The sequence below is a fragment of the Lynx rufus genome, unplaced genomic scaffold, assembly GCF_022079265.1.
Source record: "Lynx rufus isolate CCGP_SWC_20201006 ecotype Redwood Valley unplaced genomic scaffold, mLynRuf1.p SCAF_3, whole genome shotgun sequence".
NCBI lineage: Eukaryota > Metazoa > Chordata > Mammalia > Carnivora > Felidae > Lynx > Lynx rufus.
Window position 1 is genome coordinate 105,845,419 of NW_025814845.1, and position 12,931 is coordinate 105,858,349.

The 12,931-nt window shown below is 38.2% G+C and overlaps 1 protein-coding gene across 4 annotated transcripts in view; it reads left to right on the top strand.

The window, feature by feature from the left end:
- The window catches only part of ABHD18 (abhydrolase domain containing 18), a 42,461-nt gene that overhangs the window by 214 nt on the left and 29,316 nt on the right, over positions 1–12,931 (top strand). Inside the window, exon 2 of one of the 4 annotated variants that reach the window (XM_047091502.1) lies at positions 3,239–3,327. The exons of 1 other annotated variant lie outside the window; for it this stretch is intronic. The gene's annotated coding sequence lies outside the window, so the exon portion shown is untranslated. 2 more of the 4 variants (XM_047091501.1, XM_047091504.1) reach the window with 2 other exon arrangements.

Consider the following 12,931-nt stretch of genomic DNA (forward strand, 5'->3'; position numbering starts at 1 on the left):
GGCCGGAGAGGCGCGGGCGCTGGACGAGGCGGGGCTTTGGGGCGCGCTCTGGCCGACCTGGGTGAGTTAGGCTGGCAGGCGGTCCCTTTACCCCTATGGAGGGTGGAATTGTCTCGGTGCTGTTGTTTTCTCGCTCTGCTAACTACAAAGGCATCTTACCGGTAGTGCCTTGTTTGGGCCTGGATGGTGGTTCTGAAGGTGGGGACCCTCAAATCGTCATCTTACTGCTGCCTGCGCCGACTGGGGGATTCAGTCAAGCACGATGCCACTCAGCAGACCCTGCCGCTGTAACCTACGGGTTAGAAAAGGCACAGCACCAGTTTAGCGGTGACCAGCTCCTTTCATCATAAAGATGACATTTTTCGAAAATATGGGGGTTTTTTCCCCAGTAGATTTTGATGCTCTCTTTCCTTGTACTTACATATTAGCATCTTACAAGTAGGCTTCTGAGCTAATTAGTACCAGTAGTCATTATATGTCATAATTACTGTTTTGTTAGTGCCAATACATTCTCATGTGATTTCATTTGATAACAACTGTCCTATGAGATAGATAAAACAGACACATTTATATTTCACAGAGAACTAAGGTTCAGACAAGTTGATAACTTACTCAGAGTCACTTGGTGTAAAAGTGGCAGAATTGGGATTCAATTTAGTTCTTTCAACCAATATTTATAAGCAGTTACCCTGTGCCAGGCCCTATATTAGTTATATGTTGTGTGGTAAATGCCATCAGTTCTAACCTTTGTCTTTTTTGTGACCTTCTTCTGTTTATCCTGTCAGGCACATGAACAGCTAGACTCGAAATGTGTTTTCTGTTAGTTCAGAATTATTTTCTGAATCCAGACTTGACTTTTTGTGCTTGAATTCAGTCTTGCAAATTTGTCTGTAACAGCTCACAAAAACTTACCAGATTCCTATGACTGGTTCCAAAAAGGTACATAGGTGAAAAAAAAAAAAAAAATTAGGTTAGGTTTTTTTTGTTTTGTTTTGTTTTGTTTTTGCCATAATGTTGCTTTAATGTATCATTGACTTTTTTTTTCAAACCCTGAAGTCTAGTAGTCTAGCACAGTGTGTGTGTGTGTTTCACATGGGACTTTTAACTAGTATTGCACCTAACAGAATGATTGCTAGATAAATACATGTTGAGTGAGTGATTATTGAATTACCTCATTTAATCCCTACAACAATCCTCTGAGTTGGGATTATGTCAAGCATACAAGGAAATTGAAAGCATGGAGAATAATTTGCCTAGGATCATACGTTAATAAGTAACAGAGCTAGAATCCAAGAAACACAGGACTCCTGAGTGTAAAGCCTGTGCTTTTTTCATCAGCAGCCTTGCTATGAAAATATTTTTAAGAAGAATCTTTTCCTATATCTCTTAAAATATATCAAAACAGTTGATCAATTTTTATATAAATTGAATAATTTGCTATGTGTGTATGTATAGTAGGCCAGATACTAGTCCCCTTTTATAGGTTAAGGTGGTTTACTCAAGGTCACATAGCTAGTGAAGGAACCCAGGTCTTCTGACACTGCTATTTTCCATTGCTACCTCCAAGTGATGACTTTAGACCACAAAAGTACATGGAATGACTATGTGTAAAACAAGTGAAATCTAAATAAGCTCTGTGTATTATACCATAGGGGAAAAGAAAGAAAGAAAGAAAAGAAAAAATCATTTCTTAGGAACAGTGTACCCAAACAAAGTAAATATTTAAAAAACCTTTTAAAAATCTTAATTACTTTCTTTAATGCCCATGGAAAAGAAGAACTAAGTTTGAAAAGAGATTAGATTATTTGCTGAATGTTTCACATAAGGATATGAGACAATCCACCAGTTATATTTCCTTAGATGACTGCTTAGAATAGATAGCCACCCCTCAAAATGAACAGATAAACTTCCTATTTATGGATCAACTTTGTGAGGATAAAAATCCAGGAAAAATTAGGATTGCATTGTTTAAATGCTTAACTATTAGAGTGATAGATAAAAGTACTATATGGTATATAGACTCTGAGTGCCACTTTAGCAATAGCGCTCATTTCTAGGAAAGACTTTTCATTCCTCTGTGCTGTAGTAGAACTACTTTTGTTGAAGTGTGTTTTTGTAGAAGTACTTTGATGTTTCCTTTTGTGTTGGCTTTATAAAACTATAGATAACATTTGTATCAGTTTGGCTTTATACATACTTCAAAAAATGGGTCCTGTCTCTGCAGAAACTCACTGGTGTCAATCCAGCCTGACATAAAGTCTTTAAGTATCAGATGTGCCTCTAGATGATGCCTCCTTTTGGTGAATTGGACTTATTGCTACTCTGGACTTTATCTGTTCATTGGCATTGGATACCAGTTAGCCCTGTTTAGAAGACTTATGTTTTAGAATGTCCCAGAAATCAGTATTAATATTGTTCTTGGAACTGAAACTGGACTTAAGAGGTTCTGTGTAGCCCTCATCTCCATAACCAAATTTATAGCAGGCTTTGTGTGTTCTTGATTTGCTTTCTGTAGCTTACTGGCAGGTTAATATAGCAAGGAGTATGCTGGTTCCAGATTTGGAGCGCTGACTGTTATGGCCTATATTATATGGAATGAAAGTGATTTGGAAAGCTTTTCTGCTATAGGGTTGAAAATTAGAAATGACTAAACGACTTAGACATCTAATAAACATTGTACTTTAGAAAATATTTGAAGAGTTCATTGTTCTCAGGTCTTTTCCTGCTTCCCTTGAACTTTACTTTTGTATATTTGCCTTTGTTTACCAACTAAGAAAGAATATTGTATAGAAAAATGGGATGTCTAATGAGCAGTTTAGTACTTTTCTCCTTATTGTAAAATTTGAGTATTGGAATTTTGCTTTTTTAAAAAAATGCCTATTTATTTTTGAGAGAGAGAGCACGTGTGAGCAGGTGAGGGGCAGAGAGAGGGCGACAGAGGATCTGAAGCAGTCAGCCCAATGTGAGGCTCGAGCTCATGAACCACCAGCTCATGACCTGAGCGGAAGTTGGATGCTCAACCAACTGAGCCACCCAAGCCCCTGCTTTTTTTTTTTTTTTTTTTAATACTAACGGGGAATCTGCTAATTGCTGTTGATGCCATGGATGCTAGAAAGGAAGACATCAACCCCATCCTTTTCCCCCACTATAGAGAAAATAAATGGTCTGTGATGATGTTATGTTACATGGCAAAGTTGATGGGATGACACTCCTATGGTTACATTATGTTTTATTTTAGATTCCATCTTGCTAGCACATTCTCACTCTCCTGTTGGCCTTGAAGAAGTAAGCTGCCCTTTTGTGAACTCCTATGAAGACAGCCATATGGTAGGGAACCATAGATAGCCCTTCGGAACTGAGGTTGGCCTCTGGCTAACAAATAGCAAACTATCGAAACTCTTAGGGTGATAGCTGCAAACAAATGAATTCTGCCAACAACCTGAGTGAGCTTGGAAGCAGGTTCTTCTCCATTCAAGCTTCCAGAAGAGAACAGAGCCCAACTGACATTTTAATGGAAGCTAGATGAGACCTGAAAGCAGAAAACCCAGGTAGGCTGGGTTCTCTGAAACTAATCCTCGAGATGGGGGAAGTGAGAAGTTGGGGAAAACCAATTAAAGTGATTTGTTATTCAAATTATTCTATTTAAAGTGGCACCTGGGGGGCTCAGGTTGAGGTCCTGATCTCACATTGCTGAGGTCCAGTCCCAGTCCCGCATCGGGCTCTGCGTTGACAGTACAGAACCTGTTTGGAATTCCCACTCCCTCTCTCTTCCCCTGCCCTGCTTGTGCTCACTCACTCTCTCTCAAAATAAATAAATGAACATTAAAAAAATTATTCTAGGGGCGCCTGGGTGGCGCAGTCGGTTAAGCGACCGACTTCAGCCAGGTCACGATCTCGCGGTCCATGAGTTCGAGCCCCGCGTCAGGCTCTGGGCTGATGGCTCAGAGCCTGGAGCCTGTTTCCGATTCTGTCTCCCTCTCTCTCTGCCCCTCCCGCGTTCATGCTCTGTCTCTCTCTGTCCCAAAAATAAATAAAAAACGTTGAAAAAAAAATTAAAAAAAAATTATTCTATTTAAAGGCCTTAGTGAGGTCTTCAAATATTTAAATTATGCAATGGCATATTGTTGAAGAGAATACATGCTTTAAGTTCTGTTCTTAGACAATAGGATAATGAATTACTTATCCTTACTGAGAAAATTATCAAGAGGGAAAGAAAGTATCAATTTACTTCTGAAAAATTTTATAGAGAGAGACTGTCAACTCCAATTTCTACATTTTTTCCAAGTTTTTTTATTGTGGTAAAATCATCATGTAAAATGATTTATGTGTGGTACACATCAGATAAAATTTACCATCTTAACCGTTTTTAAGTGTATATTCAGTGGTATTAAGTTCAGTCATACTGTTGTGCAAACAGTACCATCATCCATATATAGAATTCTTCATCTTACAAAACTGAAACTCTCTATACATTATACAATATTCCTGGCCCCCTTCCCTGTCCCCCCAGCCTCTGGTAACTACGATTCTCCTTTCTATTTATGAATCTGGCTGCTCTACGTACCTCACAAAAGTAGAATCATTCAGTATTTGTCTTTTTGTGACTGGCTTGTTTCACCTAGCCAAGGTGAATGTAATGTAATGTCCTCAAAGTCCTCCATGTTGTAGCATGTTAGAATTCCATTCCTTCCTAAGGCTGCATAATATTCCATTGTATGTATACACCACATTTTGTTTATCCATTCATCATTGGTGGTCACCAATGATGGTGGTGGGTTTTTTCCATCTGTTAGCTACTAAACTATAATTTTAAGAAAGCAGACACAACATGGCTAATTAAATAATTAGTGTTTGTTTTAGATGGAATACTGATTTTAGGAGTACCTTGTGACATATTTAATTATTTTAAAATCAATATTTATGTTGTGCCTGGGTGGCTCAGTCAGTTAAGTGTTCGACTTCAGATCAGGTCAAGACCTCACGGTTCATGAATTTGAGCCCCACGTCAGGCTCTGTGCTGACAGCTTGGAGTCTGGAGTCTGCTTCAGATTCTGTGTATCCTTCTCTCTCTGCCTCTCTCCCGCTCGTTCTCTCTCTCTGTCTCTCAAAAATAAACATAAAAAAAAGATTCCTTCCAAAAAATAAAAATCAGTATTTACATTTTTTTTATATCATTTTATAAGGTTGGACAATTTATGGTTTTAATACAGTATTTTATAGTTGTATCTTTGCATTTGTGACATTATTGTGACATTTGTGAGATATCTATGATTTATTTGATTTTCTAGCCCAGGAGTCACCAAACTATGGCTTATGGGCCAACCTGCCTGCTTTTGTATAGCCCATGAACTGTGAATGGTTTGTACAGATAAACGCTAGTGCTCAATTTAGTGATGGGGCATTAACATTGAACCCACTTTAAATAAAATCCCAAGAAAAAAAAATTCAGTCTTTTCATTAATAGACATATATTATAAATGATTACTTATTATTATCATATTTTGAATTTCCTCAGTAAAATTTTGTGAATATTAGTTTTCTTTTTTGTGATATTATATACCTACATAATACCTTTGAGTTCACCTCTTAGCTAGCAAAGTCTATAATATTTATTATCTAACTCTTTATAGAAAAGTTTGCAGGATCTCTCCTCTGTTCTATTTATAACATTGTTCTTTTGAGATACTATTTGTAAACATGTTACAACAGAAACTAAGATTTTATGTTTATATCGTTTACTTAATATTTTTCCATGCAGGGGGCACCTGGATGGCTCAGTTGGTTAAGTGTGTAACCATTGATACTGGCTTAGGTCATGATCTCACAGTCATTGGACTGAGGCCCATGTCCCACTCCATGCTGATCATGAAACCTGCTTGGGAATCTCTCTATCCCCCTCTCTGTGTCCCCCCATACCCCCAGGAAATAAATAAACATTAAAAAAAAATACTGTAAAACCTTGGGTTGTGAGTAACTTGTTCTGCGAGTGTTCCAGAAGACAAACATTTCCAATAAATTTTAACTTGATAAACAACCGATGTCTTGCAATGTGAGTAGTATGTGATGCCAAATGTCACATGGTCACAATTGAGCCAATGGTTCTTGAAATTCGCTTCGATATACAAGTGCTTTGGATTATAAGCATGTTTCTGGAATGAAATCATGCTCACAAACCAAGTTTTTACTGTATGTTTTTCCATGCAGAATTCTATAAGGTATCATTTTGTAATTGGATATATTTAGTACAATTTTTTTTTAATATTCTTTAGGTTTTTTTTTTTCATTTTCAGATAAATATTCTGTCCAAACTAGTTATACTATTAAAGATATGTCATGGGGCGCCTGGGTGCCTCAGTTGGTTAAAGCATCTGACTCCTGATTTCAGCTCAGGTCATGATCCACATTTTGTGAGTTCAAGCCCCACGTTAGGCTCAGTGCTGAAGGTGCAGAGCCTGCTTGAGATTCTCTCTCTCTGTCCCTTCCCCTCACTCTCTTTCTCCCTTAAAAATAAATATTAAAAAAAAAAAAAGATATCTTGGGGGCACCTGGGTGGTTCAGTCAATTAAGTGTCTGACTCTTAATTTTGGCTCCAGTCATGATGTCATGGTTTGTGAATTCCAGCCCCCCATCAAGCTCTGTGCTGACAGTGTGAAGCCTCCTTGGGATATTCCCTCTCTCTCTCTCTCTCTCTCTCTCTCTCTCCCTCTCCCTTTCCCTCTCCCTCTCCCCCCCCGCCCCTCCCCCACTTATGCTAGCACATGGACGCGTGTGCTCTCTCTCAAAATGAATAAACATTTAAAAAAAGAAATCTTGGAAAAATATTAATCAAATACAGTAAAACCTTGGATCGTAAGTAACTTGTTCTGGAAGTGTTTTGCAAGATGAGCAAACATTTCTAATAAGTTTTAACTTGAAAAGTGAGTGATGTCTTACAACAAGTAGTATGTGATGCCAAAAGTCACATGATCACAGCTGAGCCAATGGTTCTTGAAATTTGCTTTGATATACGAGTGCTTTGGATTACAAGCATGTTTCTGGAACAAATTATGCTTGCAAACCAAGGTTTTAACTGTATAATGAGAAATCTGTTTTAAAGGCAGGCTTGTAGGGGCACCTGGGTGGCTTGGTCATTTAAGCATCCAACTTTGGCTTAGGTCATGATCTCTCAGTTTGTGAGTTTGAGCCCTGCATTGGGTTTCTGCTGTCAGTGCAGAGCCTGATTCAGATTCTCTGTCACCCTCTCTCTCTACCCCCTTCCCCACTTGCATTCTGTCTCTGCCATTCAAAAATAAATAAATATTAAAAAAAATTAAAGGCAAGTTTGTAAAATTCCGTAGGATACTAGTTTAAGAAGCATAATCCTGGAAGTTGGTAACATGAATGGAACTTTTTCACTTTATGACTTGTGATCCTGGCTTTCTTATATGGCTTAGCCTGTATGAAACTGGAAGGAGAGAATGCTGTTGTGGAGACATGCGTATTCCATTACAGAGAAATAAGTCTCCCCTAACTATTTGATACGCTCATTCATGGAAAGCAGTTCTAATACAAAAGTCATGGTATTGAATACTCTGGTTTCTCTTCAGATCGCATAAATCTTTCGCCTTTTACAAAAGTCATGGTATTGATAGAAAAAATCTAGAATAAAACGTTTTCTTGTGATATAGTAATATTCATCTAAAGAAAAAGGAATCCTGGGGCACCTGGGTGGCTCAGTCGGTTGAGCGTCCGACTTTGACCCAGGTCATGATCTCACAGCTTGTGAGTTTGAGCCCCGGATTGGGCTCTATGCTGACAGCTCGGAACCTGGAGCCTGCTTTGGATTCTGTGTCTCCCTCTCTCTCTGCCCCTAACCCACTCGCATTCTGTCTCTGTCTCTCTCATAAATAAACATTAAAAAAGAATTTTAAAAAAATAAAGAAAAAGGAATCCTTGGGTGCCTGGGTGGCTCAGTCGGTTAAACATCTGACTCTTGATTTCGGCTCAGGTCATGATCTCACAGTTTCGTGAGTTCGAGCACCACATCAGGCTCCAGGCGGCAGTGCAGAGCCTGCTTGGGATTCTTTGTCTCCCTCTCTCTGCCCCTCCACCACTTGTGCTATCTCTGTCTCTCTCAAAATAAATAAGTAATGTTTAAAAAATTAAGAAAAAAAGAACTTACCAAATTCAACACCCAAAAAACAAATAATCCAGTGAAGATGGACAAAAGACATGAATAGATATTTTTCTAAAGAAGACATCCATATGGCTAACAGATACACGAAAAGATACTCAACATCACTCATCATCAGAGAAATACAAATCAATAGCACAATGAGATACCTCCTCACACCTGTCCGAATGGCTAAAATTAACAGTTGAGGAAACAACAGATGTTGGCAAGGATACAGAGAAGGGGGAACCCTTTTGCACTGTTGGTGGGAATGCAAACTGGTGCAGCCATTCTGGAAAACAGTATGGAGGTTCCTCAAGAAATTAAAAACAGAACTACCCTATGACCCAGCAATTGCACTACTGGGTATTTATCCAAAGGATACAAAAATGCTAATTTGAAGGGGTACATGCATCCCCATGTTTATAGCAGCACTATCAGCAATAGCCAAATTATGGAAAGAGCCTAAATGTCCACTGACTGATGAATGGATAAAGAAGAGGTAGTAGGGGCACCTGGGTGGCTCAGTTGGTTAAGCATCCAACTTCAGCTTAGATCATGATCTCATGGTTCATGGGTTCGAGCCCCGCTCAGGCTCTGTGCTGACAGCTCAGAGGCTGGAACCTTCTTTGGATTCTGTGTCTCCCGTCTCTCTGTCCCTCCCTGCTCACGCTCTGTCTCTCTCAAAAATAAATATTAAAAAAAAAGAAGAGGTGTATATATATATATATAGAATGGAATACTACTTGGCAATCAGAAAGAATGAAATCTTGCCCTTTGCAACATCATGGATGGGACCTAAGTGTATTATGGTAAGTGAAATAAGTCAGAGAAAGACAAATATCATATGATTTCACTCATGTGGAATTTAAGAAATACAGCAGATGAACATAGGGAAGAGAAGGAAAAATAAGATAAAAACAGGGAGACAAACCACAAGAGACTTTTTTTTTTACATTTATTTATTTTTGAGAGAGAGAGAGAGAGAGAGCACGCGCGTGCACAAGTGGGGGAGGGGCGCAGAGAGAGAATGAGACACAGAATCCGAAGCAGGCTCCAGGCTCAGCAGTCAGCCCAATGTGGGGCTCGAACTCACAAACCGTGAGATCATGACCTATGCCGGAGCCTGATGCCCAACTGACTGATTCACCCAGGCTCCCCAAAAGACTCTTAAATACAGAGAGTAAACAGGGTTGCTGAAGGAGAGGTAGTTGGGGGATTGGGCTAAGTGGATGATGGGCATTAAGGAGGGCACTTGTGGGATGAGCACTGGGTGTTGTATGTAAGTGATGAATCACTGGGTTCTACTCCTGAAACCAATACTGCACAGTATGTTAACTAAATTGAATTAAATAAATAAATTTTAATTTTAAAAAAATTTACAAAAAATCCTGTTTAAGAAAAAAGAAAAAGGAATCATATTCATTGCCTATTAGTCATGTAACATGTTTAATAAAAATACTTAAAGGACAGAATAAAATATTAACGGAGGAAATAAAGAAAACTGGATGAAAAGGCTAAAAAAATAACAGTGTTACTAAGTTAATATGTGAATTAAACACACTATTGGTTACATTACAAATAGGATATTGTATAAGTTATGACAAACATAATTGGAATGTAAATGAAAAGTTCATTGTAGATGTATAAACAGTAAAACAACAGTTTGTAAAAGCTACTTAAAAGGGGTTTTAAAAATGGAATGTAGGGCGACTGGGTGGCTCAGTTGGTTAAGTGCCAGACTTCGGTTCAGGTCATGATGTCACGGTTCATGGGTTCAAGCCCTACTTTGGGCTCTGTGCTGGCAGCTCAGAGCCTGGAGCCTGCTTCAGTTTCTGTGTCTCCCTCTCTCTCTGTCCCTCCCCCGCTCACTCGCTCTCAAAAATAAGTAAACATTAAAAAAATTTTTTTAATAAAAAAATAAAAATGGAATGTAGGTTTTAGAACTAGATCTATGTTTATAAAAGAATTCTAGGTTTAAAAAATAGCAATTAGCAGTAGAGAAAAAAATAATGTTTCTAGAAATCTGGTTAATAAAAAAATATTTTATAGTGTTCTCCAATGACAGGAAAATGAGTGATAGGTAGTGAGGAGGGCACTTGTGATGAGTAGTGAGTGCTGTATGTAAGTAATGAATCAGTAAATTCTATACCTGAAATTAATATTACACTGTATGTTAACTAACTGGAATTCAAACATAAAACTACAAAAAAAAGGGGGGGGGGAGATGTAACATTAAAAAAATTGAATCATACCCTTCTTCCAGTGTGTTAAGAATGTGGTGAGATGGATTGGTTTGATTATATAAACATTTTAGAAAATTTGTAGAATGCATGTAAAGCTAATTTTTAAAATTAATAGAATGGTAAAAGCTTTTTTGCTGTGAATCAAGTTTCACAGTTAGTGTCAGAGATATCTTTTAAAGCAAATATATCAGGTTAGAGATACTAATATACCTAAAGGTTCATAGATAAGCATATGAAAAAATATCAACAAAAAATTGAGTGGTGGAGAGAAGGGAGTAAATATATCCACCATTATTTATATCTGGAATTAACAAATACTGTGTAGAACATGGAAGTATAGGTTTAAGTATTAAATAAAGTTATAAGTGTAGAGACCACTTTTGGGCAACCAACTTAAATAATGGAAACCTGAGTAAGGTAGAAGGGCCCACAGTGACCCCTGGCTGAACACATAGGCCCATTAGACCACCTTGTAATAGCCTTAGACTCTAACTGACCAATTACAACCAGGCACAGTTCCTAAGATTACCAAAAATGGGAAAATTACATGTTCCCAGGCTCCCTCACTCTGCCCTAAAACTATGGCTCCCCACCACAGCCTCATGGCAGACAGTCTCTGTTTTACTATCTTGCCTGCAGCTTCCTTGCAGTGAGTGTATTCATAAACGTCTGTCTCCATTGTTCTGCCTTGGATGAATTCTTTCACCTTTTACACTGCTGGCTTCCACCCAGTCGGGTTGCCCCATATTTGGTGCCCCCCCCCATCCATTTGGGAGACCCCACAATAAGGATAATCAGTAATATTGTTGGTATTAGCAGTAGGTGATAATCAGTAATATTGTTGGTATTAGCAGTAGGTGATAATCAGTAATATTGTTGGTATTAGCAGTAGATATAGCACTTAAATTTCAAAGTACTGTTTAAGTGCTTCATAAATAGTAACTCATTTTATTTATTTTTTATTTCTATTCCTTAAGTGTTTATTTTTGAAAGAGAGAAAGGATGCATGCACATGTAAGCAGAGGAGGGGCAGAGAGAGGGGATCAGAGGATCTGGAGCAGGCTCTGTGCTAACAGCAGAGAGCCTGAGGAGGGGCTCAAACTCATGAACCATGAGATCATGACCTGGGCGGAAGTGGGATGCTTAACCAACTGAGCCACCCAGGAGCCCAAGTAACTCACTTACTTCTCATACCAATCCTTACAGGTAAGTACTGTCATTATCCCCATTTTACAGATGACTCACAGGTATATGACAGAAAGGCTAAGCAATTTGCGCAAAGTCACATGGTAGAGGATTCAACCAAGGGAAAAGTGTATGCTCTTAGCCATTTTGACATACTGAACCTTAAATATCTCTCTTTCAAATTTATATATACTCAAATGTAAAACAATTAAATGTGAATAGTTTTTAAAAACCAAAAAAATCAATAAAACCAAAAATGGAACAAAAACTAAACCCAAAAGGTATCATAATAAATATAAATGGGCTGAACTCACCTATTATTAGAAAAAAAATGAGACAGTCCTATAAATCAGCATGGTGAGGAAGAACATTGGAAAAAGACAAATATGAAGTTGGTCCCTTCTGTCTTAAAAAAAAAAAACACCAAAAACTCCTAAAATATGTGTACATGTATAAATGAATAGGGCTCACAGGTATATAACATTAAAAACAACGGTCACCATTTGGGAAGAGAGGAAGCTTCACAGGAGTAAAGAGAGACTTCTCAGCTTTGCTCTATATATTTTTATGTTGTTTGAATCCTGCCAAAACTAAGTTTTTTAATTAAAAAAAATTTTTTTAACGTTTATTTTTGAGAGACTCAGAGACAGAGTACAAGTGGGGGAGAGGCAGAGAAAGAGGGAGACAAGGAATCTGAAACAGACTCCAGGCTCTGAGCTGTCAGCACAGAGCCCTTTCCATGGCTCAAACTCACGAACTGGGAGATAATGACCTGAGCTGAAGTCGGACACTTAACTGACTGAGCCATCCAGGTGCCCCTCCTAAGTTTTGAGTTTGTGTAGGTAAGTAAATAATATCAAGGAAAACAAATTCCAAACTGTTAGCACTAAGTATCTCTGAAAAGTAGAAGGAAGTAATGGGAACAAGACTATTCTTCCTCTTTTTACTGTATCTCCTTCTCTATTGTTTGAATTTAAAAATGTTAAAATGAGTGAGTGCCTGGGAGGCTCAGTCAGTTAAGCATCTGACTCACGCTCAGGTCTTGATCTCAGGGTCATGAGTTCAAGCTCCACATTGGGCTCAGTGATGGGCATGAAGCCTACTTAAACAAAAAGTTACAGTGAGAATCTGTGAAATAGCAAAGAAGATGGCATGTGATCATTTTCTTTTGCCTTTCCTCTTACATAAATTATCTATTCCTGTGCTTTACCAACTGACTAGATAGTTTTTACATATTTTATTGGAACATTGTGCATGAGTAGACTTCAGGAAGTACATAATTTTAATGAGATTTACAGTTTAAAGTTTTGGCTGCTGCTTCTTCTTATGTAGGTCTTGGCTTAAATGT